The sequence below is a fragment of the Callorhinus ursinus genome, unplaced genomic scaffold, assembly GCF_003265705.2.
Source record: "Callorhinus ursinus isolate GAN/ISIS: 27379988/994484 unplaced genomic scaffold, GSC_fseal_2.0 scaffold4, whole genome shotgun sequence".
NCBI classification, from domain to species: Eukaryota; Metazoa; Chordata; class Mammalia; order Carnivora; family Otariidae; genus Callorhinus; species Callorhinus ursinus.
The window spans coordinates 133,394,613-133,409,366 of NW_027397066.1; the positions used below are offsets into that span (position 1 = coordinate 133,394,613).

The following is a 14,754-nucleotide window of genomic DNA, read 5'->3' on the forward strand; positions in this document are numbered from 1 at the left end:
TCTGATGAAACAGATCACTTTGGACTATAAACTACAAATTTAAACTGTAACCTATATATAAATATACCCCAAGATTCCCTCGAACTCCAATGTTCAAAACAAGCATGCACAATTTAATATGGTTATGTGCTATAGTCGCGTGGCATTGTGATGTAAGAGAAGAGAAAAAGTTGGGAATCACAAAGGCAGGACCTTAGGAACAAAAAATCCTGATCTATGTCTCTCCCCTCTTGGGCAAGAGACCAAGCGACATGGTCATGGACTAGCAGAGCCTTAAGACCCCAAGATTTTTGGTCTGAACAACTGGAATAATGAGATTGTCATTGACCAAGAAAGGGAAGATCATGAGGAGGGCAGAGTTGGGGTAAGTTACCGTTTTCTCTCAGACATTTAAGTGGGGATGTCAGGTAAGCTATTCAAAATGTGACTGGATTTCAGAAGAGCAATCTGGGCACTCCAATTTTAAGAGGTCAGGGATGAAATGAGAAACCAGATTGTTGAAGGAGCCTTCGGAGGATAGGAGAGAAACTGGGATAATGTGGTGTTCTGGAAGCCACATCAATGAAAAACATCAAAAAGAAGGGGAAAATCCGCTGTGACAGATCCTGCTGAAGGGTCACATAAATAATGACAGGGAAGTAATTGGATTTAGCCATGTGGCTGCCACCGGTGATTTTGACAGTTTCCATTAAGTGATGGAAGCAAAAAACGAAAGTTATATTTTAGCCATGGATGCCAGCAGAAAAGACTGAAATTGGATGGAACACAGTTCTGGAAACCAGAGGATGCCTAAGATGTAACATCTCAGGACTCTGACTTTTCCATGTTCATGATGTCCCATAAGCCACACACTTCCCCCATCCACAGAGACACCATGAGAGAGAGAAAATCGGGTTTGGGGAAGTTATTTGATAAAGTGAGCATTATTTGTATGGCTTTTATTTTGCTAAGAGAGACTGAGTATTAGATAAAGCTTCTGTTTAAATGAACAGATCAGACTAAGCTTTAAATTAATGTTTTTCCTTCTTACCAGCAGGGGAGAGAAAAATCAAATCTAGTAAAGACAAAACTAAAGGAACTACATTTTATAGTCATATTGGATTTGTTGTCTGTGTTAAGTTTTTCACCTTCATGGGTTCTTTTTATTATGTTTTTTTCCAAGTTTATTGAAGTATCATTGACAAATAAAAATCGTATATATTTAAGGTTACAACGTGATTTGATATACATACACATTGTGAAATGATTACCACAATCAAGCTAATTAACATATCCATCACCATACATACAGTTACCTTTTTGTGTGGTGAGAATGCTTAAAGGCTCTGTAGCAAATTTCAAATTTACAATACAGTACTATTAACTAGTCACCACACCGTACCTTACATCACCAGAACTTACTCATCTTATAATTGAAAATTTGTACCCTTTGACCAACATTCCCCCATTTTCCTTACCCTCCAGGTCCTGGCAACCACCATTCTACACTGTGCTTCCCTGAGTTTGATTTTTTTTTTAGATTCTATATATAAGTGAGATCATGCAGGTTTTTTTTTTCTTTTCTGTGACTCTCATCCACACCCCCAGTGAATCCTTCTCCTTTGTCATTCTGCCATAAGTACTATGTTGACTTCTACCCTGTGAAACATTATTGAGAAAAATCACATGGTCATGCCAAACAGCAAGATATGAGAGGCCATATATGTTCATTGGAGAGCATGTTAAATATCATTTATGCAAAAGGATATCCTGGCTAATATTGGGCTCAAGAGATTTTATAGTTCTGGTGAATAAAACTAAGTAAAACCTTTTAATTGAATGTGGCACTATAATAATTTGTTGGTCTTCTAAAGATGTAGACTTTAAATTACCTAGATAAACTGTTCCCTTGTTTTTAGAAAATCAACAGGTGAGCCCTGGATACAAATTTAAGGCAAGTCCTTTGTTCTTGAAAAACTATGATGACCTGTAGGCTAAAGTCAAGGGTTGTGGTTCTATCAGTCATGGTGTAAGGTAGAATCAGAGCTAGATCTGTGAGACTATGGATTTCATTTCTTTTATTAGTATTATTATCATTATTATTATTATTAGTGGTTGACTTAGTTTCTTTGATTTTGTCTTTGTTTTCTTTTTGTTTGTTTATTATAAGTGTTGAGGATTACTTGTAAGAGATGAGGCACAGAAGACAGAAGGAGCTTTCCTGAAAGATAGCATGAACAGAATGCTCCAAGATCCAGAAGATATCACAGTGAGAAGAGACATCCTCTGAGGTCCTTATAGAACCAATGATGCTCTGTTCGCTTGGTACATTAGAGCTTGGTACATAGAACATGGCTATGGTGCCACATACTCATCAGTCACAGCAACAGGAGATCTTTTTTAGACTACTTGGATGGTAGTGACTGTTAGCCTGGGGAAGCTGGAATAAGAAAGGAGGAATATGAAGATGTCACACTGGGAATGTGAACATCTGGGAGGCTCCATTTGGAGATCGGCAGACAAAACTGGCAAGACACTTGGATGCTGAGGTCTTGTAAACATAGTGTGGGAGGCATTGTAATTTGGGTATCAAAAATAAAAGTGGTCTAATTTTATATACAAAGACTGGTGAGGATTTTTTCCAACCTCCTTACTAAGTACAGACTAAGAGTCTTGACCAAGATTACCCAGGAAGAGGCCACGACTTGTGCATCAGTATTTTCAGTTCTAGGAAATTATAACAATATCAACTAAGAAAATAAAATAAAGCAAACATCTTCTCTACCACTCATCAGTCCACAGTTGGAACTGGAGATAAAGCCAAGCACAACTCTATCAGAAAACAATATTTCTCCCAAATACATGCTGCAGCCGTAAAGTACCATAAAAGTCCAATTCTTGGAGTGCCTACTGATTTCTTACTGAGAAATCTTCTTCTCTATAATCATAGATTATCAGAAACACTTTTGTTGGAAATGATTTCAATAGGGGGTCTCTGCACATAACATTTGACAAGGATTACTTGTAAGAGATGAGGCACAGAAGACAGAAGCAGCTTTCCTGAAAGATAGCATGAACAGAATGCTCCAAGATCCAGAAGATATCATAATGAGAAGAGACATCCTCTGAGGTCCTTATAGAACCAGCGATGCAGGGATTTGACATCTATTTTAACACTGTTTCCAAGAAAGGTCCATTTCACTGTTCAGGACTGATGTTGGCCTCTTTACATACAGCAGTACTTTGCTTTGAGCCCATCAAAATTCTACTGCACCTAAACTCCACTCTTAACTCTTTTCCTTCCTTTGCTGAAACACTCCACAATTCCTTTGATGTGCAGTCCCCCACATCACAATGAGTCAGTAAACCTGACTTATTTAGTCTACAGGTTTGTCCCACAGGGTCTCAGGCTGATTGGGCCAGAAAAAGACCATGTCTTATATTTTAGAGTCTCCTTTAAGCACACTAAATTATCTGTATTTTATCCTATTTCATAAGCAGAAGTAAAAAAGTGATCTGATTGCAAATCAAAGGATGTTTATAGTTAAAACTTTCCATGTGATAAACATAAAAAATTCTTAAGACCAAAGAGAAAAAAAAAATCAGTCTTTAAAATTAAAACAAAACAAAATAAACAGAGTTGGTTTCCTTTCACTTTGCTAAAACTCAGACTGTGCCTCTTAGAATACAACAATGGTCACCAAGAGGGGGTTTTCTCCCCATTTATATGATGAAGCAAGTAATATGACGTGACCACTGCATCACTTGAGAGATACTGAAAAATTTGAAATATGAACCTCCAAAAACCTCCTTCCCAGTCCTCATTCTTGACCTCTGACGTTGTTTTCTATCTCACTGAGAAGCAGAAAAAAACAAAAACGAAATAAAACAAAACAAAATGGAAGAGAATATGCTCCGACTCCCACCACTTCCTCCCACCCTCCCTGGATTGCACCTGGATGCTGTTACTATGGATGACCTCTCTGTGCACCTCACAAGGGCTATCCCCTCTGTTCTCATGCTAAGATCCCATCTGCTCATGCCCATGCAAGGGCATTGTTCCAGTACCTCTCTTCTTTTTTTCCCTGGTCGTCATCATCCAGGTCAGTCCCCAGTGATCTCCACTCCTGGTATCCATGCCATTATGTAGTCTCTTCTCTCACTGAATCAGGGATGAACCGTGTGACCTATAGAATACTGCAGAAGCAATGGTGTGTGACTTCAGAAGCTATGTCATAGAGGACAACGACACTTCCACCTTTTTGAATTTTTCACCCTGGGAAAGCTGTACCTTGTCATGAGAACATTCAAGCAGTCCCTTGGGTAAGCCCATATGTGAAGAGGAACTGAAGTCTTCCACCACCAGCTAGACCCAACTTGACAGTCACGTGAGTAAGGCAACCTGGAGGTAGAGACTCTAGAACCACATCTTCAGATGACTGGAACCTCAGCCAACATCTGACTGCAACTTTATGAGAGATTCAGGGAGAGGCTGCCCAACATGCTCCTGCATTCTTGACTCACAGAAACTGTGAGAGATAATAAATGTTTGGTGTTCTTTAAGCCAGTACATTTGGGGATAATTTGTTGTGCAGCAATAGATAACTAGTACATCTCCTGTGATCAAAATACTTTAGTGGCTCCCAATTTGCCTCAGAGAAAAAAGCCAAAGTCCTCTCGAAGACTTATATCCTGTTCTCCACCATTACCTCTCCAATTTCATCTCCTACCACTTTCCTTCTTTCACCTTAGTCCCAGCTATAGTGATCTCTTTGTCATTCCTCAAATATGCCTCAGGGCCTGTACACCCCCGTTCCCTCACCTCTTTCAGGCCTTTACTCAAATGTCTCTCTCTGGGTGAGGCCTTTCCTGGCTACCCTTCCAAAAATACAGCTTCCCTACGTACACTAACACCCACACACATTCTCCATTATCCCTTTCTTCTCTTTTTTTTTTTCCCCTAGCCTATATTACTATTTAATATACTATATATAGTGCTTATTCTCGGGCTCCCTTATTAAGGCAAAAGCTGAGTCGATGCAGGGATTTTTGTCTACTTCCAATGCCTAGGGCAGTGCATGATTTATTATAGTACATATGCCACAAAGATTTGTCCAATGAGTATATGAATGTTAAGGCTGTAAGAATACTCAATTAATAGTAACATGAAAAATGCTTCAAACATAGACCTTTTGTGACTTATAAAGCTGCTTCTAAAATTTACTGCTAGAAAAGGCTTTTCTTTCTTGAATAATTGTTTCACAAAAAGTGCAGTTAAATGGTAAACTATCGTAACATTTTTTTTGCCTTTTTTTGCCTTTTTCCTTGCGAAACTCAGACCAAAATTGAAAATAAATTACAGTAATTATATGAGTCCTTAGGGTCTGTACCTTTTGTTTCATCTTGATTTTTTTTCTTTAAGTTCCTTGTTTTTTATCCTTTATTCTTATTTCATTGTATGTTCTCATCCTACACTGCTTCAAAGACATTATGAAATTAATATAAACAAAAATAAATAAGTAAATTGTGTTTTCTTAAACTCAGAATAGATTAAAACCATCATTGGTTTACTATACTTACAGAAATGTGAACTTTTTAAGGAACAAAGCTTTAACTTTTTTGTGAGCCCTTTTATAAAGTCAACATAAGGTAATAGTTTTATTATTCATCAAGATAAACTTTATTATAAAACATTTTACTGACAAATATGCTATGAGTAAAGACGAGAATATTTATTTCAACATTAAGTCATCAATTCTCAGTACCATAGTATATTTTATCCAATTTCAAATTATTCTTGGAAAATTTTGTTTGTTTTCATTATATAATAAAACTCTTCTTGAAAATTATTTGTGTTAAATTGATTCCTCCTTTTCCAAAGAACCCAGGAAGAGCTCTTTTAAACACTAAAGTACATGATTACACTATCTGATGAATCAGCAGTTGTTTTTTGTTTTTTGTTTGTTTTTGCCTTCACACAATTCATAATTTCTCATCATATATAGAGACCCTCAAAATGGGGGGCAGGAGCACACACTTTGTAGGGGTCCTCTAGGATCACTTAGCAACTAGGGGAAGAAGAGAAAATAACTGAGATTTTTTTAAAGCTGTTATATCCATACATACCCCAAAGGGTCATAAAATGATAAACACAAGTTCAGAGATTACATATGGGAAACACCGGTTTTGATTCTATCGGAAAGAATAAAATAGTACTTGACAGTAGAAGTCTCACTTTGTAAAGACTTCTCATATTTAGCGAATAGTTGAAAAGACAAATAATATATAAAAAATATATATATCACCATATTTTAAATTTGATGTAGTTGATATGCTTCACCTGACTGAGAAAAGAGTGTAACTGTTATGAAATAATCACAAACTTAAAATAATAACATTTTCATAGATTTTATTTTTTAGAACAGTTTTAGATTGACAGAAAAAATGAGAAGATAGGACAAAGTTTCCATATACCTCCTGTCTCCCCTCTCACATTTCCCCTATTATTAACGTGCTGCATTAGCGTGTATCATTGCACATTAATGATGTGCTGCATCATTACAATCGATGAGCCAGTATCAATACATTACTATGAACTGAAGTCCATAGTTTATATTAGGGCTCCGTCTTTCGGTTGTACAGTTCTATGGGTTCGGACAAATGTCATATATCCACCATTACAGTATCATGCAAAATAGTTTTGCTGCCCTTACAGTCCCTGTGCTTCACATACTCATCCAGACCCTCCTCTCCTTGAACTCTTTGCAAACACAGGCCTTTTTCTATCTCCATTGTCTTGCCTTTCCCAGAACATCATATAGTTGGACTCATATAGTGTGTCGTTTTTTTCAGATTGGTTTTTTTCACTTAGCGCATATGCATTTAAAATTCCTCCATGTATTTTTGTAATTTGATGGTTCATTTCTTTTTATTTTTAAACAATATTCTATTGTATGATGTACTATGGTTTGTTTATCCACTCACCTATTAAGAGACATCTCGGGGGTGCCTGGGTGGCTCAGTCATTAAGCGTCTGCCTTTGGATCAGGTCATGATCCCAGGGTCCTTGGATCGAGCCCTGCATCAGGCTCCCCGCCCAGCGGGAGGCCTGCCTCTCCCTCTCCCACTCCCCCTACCTGTGTTCCCTCTCTTGCTGTATCTCTGTCAAATAAATAAATAAAATCTTAAAAAAAAAAAGAGACATCTTGGATCTTTCTAGTTTTTAGAAATTATGAATAAGGCTGCTATAAACATTTGTGTAGGCCTAAGTTTTAATTCATTTGGGCAAATATCTAGAAATGTGATTGCTCGATAATATGTTAAGACTATGTTTAGCTTTGTAAGAAACTGCTAAACTGTCTTCCAAAGGAACCATACCATTTTGCATTCCCACCAACAAGGAATGAGAGCTTTGGTTGCACCACAGCCTTACCATCAGGTCATATTGTCAGATTTTTGGATTTTAGCTATTCTAGTAGATATACAATGGTTTTAAACTGCAATTTAATTTGCATTTGCTGTTTTCATTTGAAATTGCCAAATGATATATTATTTTGAGCATCTTTTCTAATGATTATTTGCCATTTTTGTATCTTTGGTGAGATATCTGTTCAGATCTTTATTCCACTTTTCAAGTTGTATTGTTGAGTTTTAAGTCTTTTAAATATTTTTGGATGGAAGTTGTTTATCAGGTATGTATTTTGCAAATATGTTCTCCTGTATGAGGGTTGCCTTTTCATTTTTTTAATAATGTCTTGCAGAGCAGTAGTTTTTTAATTTTAATATAAGTCCAATTCATCAATTGTTTACTTCATTGATTGTGTTTTTAGTGTTGTTTATGAAAACTCATCACCAAACCCAGGTTCACCTTGGGTTTTGTCCTATGTTATCTTCTACAAGCGTTTAAGTTTTGTGCTTTACATTTAGGTGTATGGGCCATATTAAGTTAATTTTTGTGAGAAGTGGAAGGTCTGCATCCAGCATTGTCTTGCACATAGATGTCCAATTGTTCCAGCACCATTTGTTGAAAGCCAATACTTTCTCCACTGAATTGTCTGTGTTCCTTTGTCAAAGGACAGATGATTATATATGTGGGAATCTATTTCCTCAGCTCTCTCTTCTGTTCCATTGATCTGTGTCTATTGTTTCACTAATATCACATTGTCTTCACTGCAATACTTACTAGTAAGCCTTTAAGTTGGATAGTGTCATTTCTCCAACTTTGTTCTTCTTCAGTATTGTGTTGGTTATTCTGGGTATTTTGCCTTTCCACATAAACCTTAGAATCAATTTGTCGATATTCAAATATAACTTGCTAGGATTTTTATTGAGATTGTATTGAATCGATAGACCAAGCTGGGAAGAAGTGACATCTTAACATTACTAAGTCTTCTATTCATAAACATGGGCTATCTCTTTTATTTAGTTCTCTCATTTCATTCCTCAGAAGTTTGTATTTTTCCACATATAGATCTTGCTAGTATTTTGTTAGATTTATAACATTTTTTTTTATTTTAGTGAGTGCTAATGTAAATGGAATTGTGTTTTTAATTATAAATTTTATTGTTCATTGCTGGTATACAAGAAAACAATTGACTTTTCTATATTAACCTGGTATCCTGCAACCTTTCTATAAGTGCTTATTAGTTCCAGGAGTTCTTTTTGGCAATTCTTAGGAATTTTTTATATATACAATCATATCATTTCTGAACAAAGACAGATTAATTTCTCTCTTCCCAGTCTGTATACATTTTATTTCTTTTTCTTGTCTTATCATATTAGTTAGGACTTTCAGGATAATGTTAAAAAGTAGTGGGTGAGAGGGGTCACCTTATCTTGCTCCTGATCTTAGTGGGAAAGATCTAGTTTCTCACCATTAAGTATGTTTGCTGTAGGTTTTTGTAGATGTTCTTTATCAAGTTGAGGAAGTTCCCTCTCTTTTCCTAGTTTTGGAGTATTTTTATCACGAATGGGTATTGGATTTTGTCAAATGCTTTTGCTGCATCTATTGATAAGATCATACAACTTTTCCTTTTTAACCTAATATGATAGATTACAGACACTGATTTCTGATTGTTGAACCAGTTTTACATAGCTGGGATAAATCCAATTTGGTCATGGCATATAATTCTTTTTTATACATTGTTGGCTTATATTTGCTAATATTTTGTTGAAGATTTTTGCATCTTGGCATCTATGAGAGATATTCATCTGTAATTTTCCTTTTTTGTAATTTCCTTATCTGATTTTAGTATTAGGATAATGCTGGCTTTACAGAATGAGTTAGGAAGTTTTTCTGTTGCTGTTTTCTAGAAGAGATCATAGATAATCAGTAGAAGTTCTTCCTTAAATGTATGATTCACCAGTGAACTCATCTGGACCTGATGCTTTCTGTTTAGAAGGCTACAAATTATTGACACAATTTCTTTAATAGATATAGGCTGATTATCTGTTTCTCCTGGAGTGAGTTTTGGCAGATTGTATCTTTCAAGGAATTGGTCTATTTCATCTAGGTTATCAAATGTGTGGGCATAGAGTTGTTCATAAAATTCATTATCCTTTTAACATCCAGGGGATCGGTAGTGATGCATCTTTTTTATTTGTAATAATAATAATTTGTGTCTTCTCTTTTCTTTTTGTAATTAGCCCAGCTAGAGGTTTATTATTTTTATTGGTCTCTTCAAATAACCAGCTTTTTGTTTCATTGATTTTCTTTATTGACTTCTGGTCTTCAGTTTTATTGAGTTCTACTCTAACCTTTTTTTTTTTCCTCCTTATTTTGGATATAATTTGTTTTTCTGTTTCTAGTTTCCTGTTGTATACAGTTAGATTATTAATTTCAAAGCTTTCTTTTCTGATGTATGAATTCTCTAAGTTTCCCTCTAAGCACCGATTTCACTTCATCTCATAAATTTCATAAATAGTATTTTCATTTTCATTTAGTTTGAACTTTATTTTATTTTGAGAGCTTTTCTTTGATCCATGACTTATTTAGGTGTGTTGTTTATATTCTAATGTTTTGGGATTTTCCAGCTATCTCTCTGCTATTTATTTCTAGTGTAACTTTCTTTGATATTTATTCTTTTAAACTTGTCAAAATGTATTAAATAGCCCAGAATATAGTCTATGGTGGTCAGTGTTCTATGTGAGCTTGTGGAGAATGTGCAGTCTCCTGTGGTTGGATGAAATATTACATCTGGATGATGATAGTGCTATTCAGTTCAACTATATCCTTACTGATTTTTTTGCCCACTGGATCTGTCAATTACTAATGGAGGGGTGTGGCAGATTCCAACTACAACAGTGAATTTGTGTTGATTTCTTCTTGCAGGTTTAACTGTCTTTGCCTCATGTATTCTGACACTCTGCTGTGATGTGCATAGATAAGATTGTCTTCTCTTCTTGGAGAGTCAACCCCTTTATCATTACGTTATGCCTTTCTCTGTCCCTGATAATTTCCTTGTTCTGAAGTCTTCTTCGTCTGAAATTAAAACAGCTATTCCAGGCTTCATTTTGATTAATGTTAGCATGGTATATCTTTCTCCATCCCTTTTAATCTGTGTCTTTATAATTAAAGTGGGTTTCCTGTTAAGAGCATGTATCTGGGTTCTGTATTTTATTTGCTCTATCTTTTAATTGCTGTATTTAGACCACTCACATTTAAAATGAGTATTGATGGAGTTGGATTAATACCTACCATATATAGTTTCCTATTCATTGTCCTGTTCTTTGTTTCCTTTGTCTTCCCCCCTTTTTTTTCTACTTTCTCTGGTTTCAGTTAAGCATTTTATGATTCCATTTTCTCTTCTCTCTTGGCATATCAGCTATACTTCTTTTTACCATTTTTTAAGCAATTGCCCTAGAGTTGGCAGCATACATTTACAACCAATCTAAATCCACTTTCAAATAACACCATACCTCTTCACAGATAGTGCAAGTACTTTATAGTAGACTATTCCCAATTCTTCTCTCCTGTCCCTTCTGACATTGTTGTCATTTATTTCACTTATGCTATAAGCTATATAACCATATAAGCTATAACCACCTAATACGTTGTTGCTATTATCGTTTTTGCAGTAATCTATTAGATCAGTTAAGAATGAAAAATAATTTCCCTGATGCCAAGCAATGTTGAGCACTTTTTCATGTGTCTGTTGGCCATTTAGATCTCTTCTGTGGAAAAATTTCTGTTCATGTCTTCTGCCCATTTCTTGATTGGATCATTTGTTCTTTGGGTGTTGAGTTGCTTGGCATCAGGGAAATCCAAATCAAAACCTCAATGAGATACCACCTCACACCCGTCAGAATGGCTAAAATTAACAAGTCAGGAAGTGACAGATGTTGGCAAGGATGCGGAGAAAGGGGAACCCTCCTACACTGTTGGTGGGAATGCAAGCTAGCACAGCCACTCTGGAAAACAGCATGGAGGTTCCTCAAAAAGTTGAAAATAGAGCTACCCTACGACCCAGCAATTGCACTACTGGGTATTTACCCCAACAATACAAATGTAGGGACCTGAAGGGGTACGTGCACCCCAATGTTTATAGCAGCAATATCCACAATAGCCAAACTGTGGAAAGAGCCAAGATGTCCATCAACAGATGAATGAACAAAGAAGATGTGGTATATATATACAATGGAATATTATGCAGCCATCAAAAGGAATGAAATCTTGCCATTTACAATGACGTGGATGGAACTGGAGGGTGTTATGCTGAGCGAAATAAGTCAATCAGAGAAAGACATGTATCATATGACCTCACTGGTATGAAGCATTCTTAATCTCAGAACCAGAGTTGCTAGAGTGGTAAGGGGTGGGAGGGATGAGGTGGCTGGGTGATAGACATTGGGGAGGGTATGTGCTATGGTGAGCACTGTGAATTGTGCAAGACTGTTTAATCACAGATCTGTACCTCTGAAACAAATAATACATTATATGTTAAAAAAGGAAAAGAAGAAGATAGCAGGAGGGGAAGAATGAAGGGGGGAAATCAGAGGGGGAGATGAACCATGAGAGACGATGGACTCTGAGAAACAAACTGAGGGTTCTAGAGGGGAGGGGGTTGGGGGGATGGGTTAGCCTGGTGATGGGTATTAAAGAGGGCATGTTCCACATGGAGCACTGGGTGTTATGTGCAAACAATGAATCATGGAACACTACATCAAAAACTAATGATGTAATGTATGGTGATTAACATAACATAATAATAATAAAAAAAAGAATGAAAAATAAAAGATCTTATTTTCCCTCCACTTACTTTTTTTTCTAATTTCTTCCTTTCTTCCTCTCGATCCAACTTTCTGTACTATATTTGTTCCCTTCTCTATGAAAAACTTCATTTAACGTTTCTTCCAAGACAGGTCTACTGGTAAGAAAAAAAAAAAATCCACTCAGTTTTTGTCTGAGAAAGTCTGTATTTCCTCTTTACTTTTAAAAGAATAATTACACTTAATTCAGATGTCTAAATTGATGGATTTTCTTTCAATATGAAATATTTCACTATACTCTCTTCTTGCTTGCATGGTTTCTGAAGAAAAGTCTGATAAAATTCTTATCCTTGTTCCTCCATAGATAAGGCATTCCACCCCCTGGCTCCTTTCAGTATTTTTTCTCTGTCTGATTTTCTGCAATTTGAATATGATATGCCCACATGCAGATATTTTCTGTTTTTATCCTGTTTAGCATTTGAGCTCCCTGGACCTATGATTTGGTATCATCTGTCATTAATTTTGGAAAATTCTCAGCCATTATTACTTTAAATACTTCTCTTCCTTTCTCTTTTTTCTTTCTGGTATTCTTATTACCTCTGTGTTACCCTTTTTTTGTAATTTTCCACAGTTTTTGGATATTCTGTTGAGTTTTTCCAATACTATGTGCTCTTTATATTTACATTTGCAAAGTTTCTATTGACATATCTTCAAGCTCACTATTTCTTTGGTGTAAAAAAGCATTCTTCATTCCAGTTGCAGTGTTTTTGTTTTCTTTTCATTCTTAAAGTTTTCATCTCTTATATTACACATCTTGTCTTGGATGTTAACTTTTTCCAACAGAGCTCTTAGCATATTTATGATAGGTATTTTAAATCTGAAGTCTGATAATTCCAAAATCTCTACCATATCTGAGTCTGGTGCTGAGGCTTGCTTTATCTCTTTAGATGTGTTTTTTCTTGCCTTTTAGTGTGCCTTGTAATTTCTTTTACAAGCCAGAGATGATGTATCAAATAATAGGCACTGTTATCAGCAGGCCTTTAGTGTGAGATTTTCTTTCTACCTCACCAGAAGTTAGGTTGTGTTTAACATTTGCTGTAGCTGTAGGTGTCATAGGTTTCAATTTCCCCTAATGTCCTTTCTTCTGCCTCCTGTTTTGTCTTTGGATTTTCCTAAAAATTCCTTAAACAGTGTCTGTGTCTTGCAGCTCTCTCAGTTGTAATCCACTGTTATTGTTGGAACACTTTTAATATGGTCATCAGGTATTGGGAAGTGGAAGCACTCTATACTCGTATGAGTAAATCTTCATTTTTAGTGAGCCAGGATCCCAGGACTGTAACCTTCAGAGAAGTTTTGTAACCCTTTCCCCCTCTCCCCCCTCATGAGAGACAGGAAAACTAGAAGGGCCTCAAATCACCCAATTGCTCTTCTTCCAAGTCTGATAAAGCTCTGATAAAGATGTTTACCTAGAAGGCTAGTCTTTATTTCAGAGGCTCTGGGCATGTTTCATAATGGCTAATTTTTTCCCTCCCCTTGCCAGAAGCAAGAGGAAATTTTTCTCTGATCTTTACTGCGAGAACCTAGCAGAATTCCTGAAGGTAAACTCCTGAAGTTATGGGTGCTCCCCGGACACTGGGTCCTCACCATTACTGTTGAAAAGCCCTCTACCCATTACTGGCTCTAGTGGTCATAAGGTATGATTATCTGCATTCACCTACCTCTGCAGTTTTCAGGGAGGTGATTTACCTTATCACCTCAATTATCTGGTATATCTAAGAAGAGTTGCTGATTTTCAATGTGTTCAGCTTTCTTCTTATCCTGATGACAGGAATGATAATTCCCAAGATCTTCAAATGCCATAGCAGAAACCAGAATCTTAATAATATTTTTAATACATTTTATCTTTTGACCACATAAAAGGATGAAGTACACAGACCCTATTATGTCAATAATAATATATATAAGGAAACAGGTTTAGAGAGATTAAATGACTTTTCCAGAGATAAATGGCTAGTATATGAAGCTAACTTGGATCTTCTAGTGCCTCCCCAAACTCTTCCCATATAGACTTTTATGTTTAGACATGAATGCATATGAAACAACTTGAAAGAAGAATCTTATTTTAGTTTAAGCAGAGGATCATCCATGTTTGGGTTGGATCTGTGGCATGATGTGTAAAGCACTGGACCTGGAACATCCTGTAATAAATGTCCTCAATCCTGACTCAGCCCCCAACTCACTTTAAGATTTTAGGAAATTCACAACAATGTGAGTCTCAGTTTCTCAAAGTGAATCTGAAGCAAGAATGAACCACATGATCATTGAGGTCTCCTAAAATCATGAAGTGAAACAATTCTAGGTTGGATTTAGGCCCTATATTTTGGGGGAAGAGAGAGTTTATAAGGAAAGGGGAACTTGTTTCCTCAAAATTTTTCTGAATTCTGAATTTTTTAATTAATCTCTTCCCTTAGGTGAAAAGCCTTAGCTTCCTTAATTCTTTAAATGACATAATATTTTTCCTTCCCATCTGCTGCTTACACTATTGGGTTTTTTTAAATATTTTATTTA

The 14,754-nt window shown here is 36.1% G+C and overlaps 1 protein-coding gene across 11 annotated transcripts in view; it reads left to right on the plus strand.

Annotated features, from left to right (window-relative positions):
* The first annotated feature begins 207 nt into the window (after window positions 1-207).
* The window catches only part of TMEM144 (transmembrane protein 144), a 74,501-nt gene continuing 59,954 nt past the window's right edge, over window positions 208-14,754 (plus strand). For 5 of the 11 annotated variants that reach the window (XR_012378059.1, XR_012378060.1, XM_073892424.1 and 2 more), the window contains exons 1-2: window positions 208-364; window positions 2,150-3,109. The gene's annotated coding sequence lies outside the window, so the exon portion shown is untranslated. The other 6 variants (XM_073892425.1, XM_073892428.1, XM_073892426.1 and 3 more) reach the window with 6 other exon arrangements.